The sequence below is a fragment of the Alosa pseudoharengus genome, unplaced genomic scaffold, assembly GCF_046254945.1.
Source record: "Alosa pseudoharengus isolate Yale_2024_CS ecotype anadromous, Long Island Sound unplaced genomic scaffold, YU_APseudo_1.1 YU_APseudo_1.1_scf_12, whole genome shotgun sequence".
Taxonomy (NCBI): domain Eukaryota; kingdom Metazoa; phylum Chordata; class Actinopteri; order Clupeiformes; family Clupeidae; genus Alosa; species Alosa pseudoharengus.
The window spans coordinates 12780530-12785529 of NW_027468587.1; positions in this window are offsets into that span (position 1 = coordinate 12780530).

Here is a 5000-nt window from a genome sequence, read left to right on the forward strand (position 1 = left end):
AAAGGCCTTGGTGAGAAGGTGGACCGCATTCAATCAGAAACTAGGGGGCTGAAACGAGATTTTGTTACCGTCAAAACGGATGTGGAACAGCTTCAAGAAAAACTAGCAGAATTGGATGATCGTGGTAGACGGAACAATGTGAGGCTAGTGAATTTAGCAGCTAACAGAGAAGGAGGAGATGCCATCAGATTCCTGCAGGAAATGCTGCCTAAATGGATCCCCTCTCTTGGAACAAAAGTCGTACAGATTGAAAGAGCACATCGAATCTACTCCACCACGGCCAAAAAGCCCAATCGTCCTCAAACCCTCATATTCAAAGTCCTAAACTACCAGGATCGTCAAGCCATTCTACAGGGTGCCAGGCAAGCTAGGAGCGGCAACACTCCTATCATGGATGAGGGCAGGGAGATACTGTTCTTCACCGACTACAGCAAGTACACCAGCGATAAGAGGGCAGCGTTCAAAAATGTGCGGAAAGACCTGTGGGCGAAAGGGCTATCTACTTTCCTGATTTACCCTGCTACCCTACGAGTTTCCTATTGAGGCCAGGAGCTGTCGTTCGCGACAGCACAAGAAGCGGAGAAGTTAGCAGTGAGTTACCCAACCGAGCGAACACCAACTCCCCGAGAAGGATGCTAACATTCCCTGCACTGAGCGGGGACGGCAGGGATATGAACGCTAACATGGAGGAAGATGCACCGACTGCCACTGACTGATTTGAGAACTTGGACTGTGTTACTTACTAAACGAGGATGGCTAAAGTTGGACATTGCTACAAGGATTCGTAAGAATATCATAATACATGCATGACATATTCACCCTTTTGTGTGGGAGCTTTCAGTTCAGTTTACTAGTTAAAAGGGCTATTCAAGTTCACGTTAAATTAGCTCTTTTAAAGGAGAAACTACATTGAGGTTTTTTTTCCTTTTTTCTCTTCTTTCTTTATTTTGTTTTGTTTCTTACTCCTTCGCATTTGTATGCACTTTGATAAGCTTGGGTTTTTTTGACGATGAATATCTTAATGTTACTTTCATTTAAATGGGGAAAGTGAGCTGAGGATTTTGACTGCGTTATGTGGTTTACACGGGTCTGTGCTAGACAGTTGTGGGAGGGATGGGTGGGGTGGCGGGGTACGGGGGGAGATAACCTTAGATACAGGATCAATGACTCAAACTACGTTCTTGTACCGGACACAAGATTAATATCGGATGACAATGGTTAAGTTATCATTATTATGTTGGAACGTTAATGGTCTTAATACCAAAACAAAGCGTGTGAAATGTTTAGGCTTCTTGTGACGGCACAATGTCGACATCGCGTGCATTACTGAGTCTCACCTGAAGATAGAAGATGTTTCGCGCATGCAAGATAAGACATACAAAGTCGCGGTTTCCTCTAGTGCTGTATCTAAAACGAAGGGTTCAATGATTATAGTGAAACGAAATCTAGACTTGGTCATTGAGAAAACAATGACATGTCAAAGTGACTTGGGCATGGGTCGTCTGTACTTAATTTGTACTTCAATCCAAGGGAAGAAAATCGCCTTTGCGTCTATATATGCGCCCTCCGTGTATGATGCCACATTTTTCCCCTGGCTCTCAGCCATTTTGTTACCAGTTTCAGAATACGAGTTGATTGTTGCAGGCTACATGAATGCAGTGCTCGATGTCAAATTAGATAGGTCCTCTAATGTAGTGTCTGCTGCACAACATCAGGCATCTAGTGATCTAAATGTATTTTTAACCAACCTCAATCTTTTAGACACATGGCGTTCACGCCACCCAGATGTCAGAGATTACACATTCTTCTCCTCTAGTCACAAAACTTTTTCCAGAATTGACCATGTTTTCCTGTCACATTCTCTTAACCCAGCTGTACATTCATGCTCTATTTTACCAATGACAATATCTGATCATAATCCTGTTCAAGTCGAAATTGATGTGGGGATCAAAATTACAAAATCACCAAGGTGGAGATTTAATACTAGTCTTTTGCAAAACGAAAAATTTCTCACTGAATTTAAAGCAGGACTACTTGACTTTTTATCCATAAACAGGGACTCTGTTTCTGATCCTATATTTGTTTGGATGGCTACAAAAGGATTTATAAGGAGTTTTTGTATCTCCTTTTCATCTCATTTAAATAAAGTCAGAACCCAGAGAGTAAAAATATTGGAGCAACGATGCAATATACTGGAAGGTCAACTTAAAAAATGCTATAGTCGGTCAGTAGAAAATAGTTTAACAGCAACTAAACATGAATTGAATGATATATTACGAGGAAAAGCAGAATTCCTCATACACAGAGTTAGACAGAAATACTACTTCCATGGCAGTAGGCCTAGCAAACTTCTTGCATTGAAATTAAAACAGTGTGGGAAATATGCATCTATAAATTCTATTAGGTCGCCTGGAAGGGAACTAGTTTTTGATCCGAAAGAAATAAACAAATTATTTAAGTCTTTTTACCAGGACTTGTATTCTCCTACTGGAATATTTGAATTGGACAGATGCCATACATTTTTGGATGCCTTAAATATGTCCCGGTTGGAACAAACAGAATCTGAGGAATTGAGTAAACCTATCTCTCTGGAAGAACTCCTTAAAGCTGTGGGAAGTCTGAACCAGGGGGAAAACACCTGGACCCGACGGTATCCCTCCAGAGTTGTTACTACAGTTTTGGGACAGCCTAGGCCCAGTATTGTTGGAGGCCATACATGCGGCGGTGGGCCAGGGTTATTTTCATGACCATATGAATACCGCACTCATATCTTTGCTACCAAAGAAAGGCAAAGACCAGACTGAATGTGGCAACTATAGGCCTATTTCTTTAATAAACTCTGATCTAAAGTTGTACTCAAAAGTACTGGCCTCAAGATTGGATAACTATATGGGGAAGCTTGTGCATTTTGATCAGACAGGGTTTATGAAGGGACGCCTAGCTGCAGATAATGTACGCTGTTTGCTCCATATTATTCATCATTCTCATGAGGCGGATTCCCCATCTGCAGCTCTATCACTAGACGCGGCCAAGGCGTTTGGCACAATCGGCTGGGATTATTTATGGTTGGCTATGGATAAATTTGGTTTGGGACCCAAGTTTATTGATATGGTTAAAGTTCTATACAGAAACCCCTCAGCGATAGTATGCACAAATGGATTACACTCTGATCCATTTTCAATTTATAGAGGAACACGTCAGGGTTCACCTCTTTCTCCTGCCTTATTCCTTCTGTCCATTGAACCGCTAGCACAGTATTTCAATATCAGGTTATTACGCCTATCCAAATCAAAGGGTCGAGGCATGTGATATCTTTATTTGCGGATGATATTATCTTGTATATGTCAGACTTACAGAAATCCCTCGACGGTTTACTACCCGTATTTGATGAATTTGAGGCTATATCCGGTTATAAAATTAACTGGGACAAGTCTGCATTAATGCCACTCAATAACATGGCCAAGAAGGTTGCAATTACCTCCGTGATCCCTGTAAAATCAGAGTTAACTTATTTAGGTATACATGTTAAGACATCACTCTCTGAAATAATAAAGTGTAACTATGAAAAAATACTCAAAGATGTACAGCAGAACTTGGCCACTTGGAGCAAAATGTCAGGTTCCTTACAAACTAGAATATCTATAATAAAAATGAATGTCCTCCCTCGAATAAATTTTATTAGCATGATGCTTCCACTGCCACCTCCAACTGACTATTGGAAAAGAGTAGATGTGCTTTTACGTAAGTTTATATGGGATGGGAAGCACCCTAGAATACGTTTCTCCACTTTACAACGTGCCAAAGATGATGGGGGACTCTCACTGCCAAATTTCAAATTGTACCATCAAGCTTTCCAATTGCGTCCTTTGAAAGTTTGGTTAGACTCGTCATCACTAACCTCCTGGAGGGAGATTGAAGAAGGCCTGGTGCATCCTATAAGGCTCCAAGATGTATTATTCTCCACTTTGTCTAAAACTAAACATATTGACTTTGATCCTATACTACAGTATACAATTAGAAATTTCAGAGGAATAGAAAAACAGGTCAGATGTGACAGGAAAGCACACACGCACACTCCTCTCTGGAATAATTATGGTCTGACTTCTGGAAAGATGCCTTTTCAATCTCAGTCATGGGCTTCTTGTGGTATTCATACGCTGGGTGATATATACAACAGGGATGGACTGATGAGTTTTCAAACCATTTGTCAACTTTTTGATACTCCTAAGTCCTCATCTCCATCTCCAGTTGCGGTCAGCACTACGTGCTTATGGGGTACCATGGGACTCAAATGTGCAAACCCACCCTGTTATCTATAAATTACTGATTTCTCCCTGCAGAGGATTTGTCACCTTTTCATATCGATGGCTCTTAGAATCATCATACTCTAACATTTCTATAAAAGCTAAGTGGGAAAGCGATTTAGAGACAGACTCCATAGACTGGGAAGGGGTATGGGATAATGTCTTCAGTGCATCAAAGAACCCTAATCACCAGTTGATTCATTTCAAGTTTTGTCACAGGGCGTACTGGACACCCATTGATAGGTTCCATGCGAAACACACAAACAGCCTATGCTGTAGTCTATGAAATAAAGATGTTCCAGGTACCTATAAACATATGGTTTGGGATTGTGAAGAGGTTAAGTCTTTTTGGAAAGAGGTAACTTTTATTTTATCTGAATTATTAGAATTAGAGATTCCATTACAACCAAGTTTGTTGTTACTGAATGATGACAGAGAAACAGCGAAAAGTGTGGCTTGCAGATCTAACAGCAGCAAAAAAACGAATTGTTCAGAGGTGGCTCCCCCCACACAAGCTTCCTATTAAAAAATGGCTGTTGTACTTTCAAGATGTTATAATGATGGAACTATCTACTGCCAGAATCCATGGGGCAAGAGTTTCAACAATACAAATGTGGGAAAGAACTGCAGAGGGGGTTGCAGACTTGCTGGCGAATCATGCACAGTGAGATGTCTCACATGCTTTGTTTTATTTTT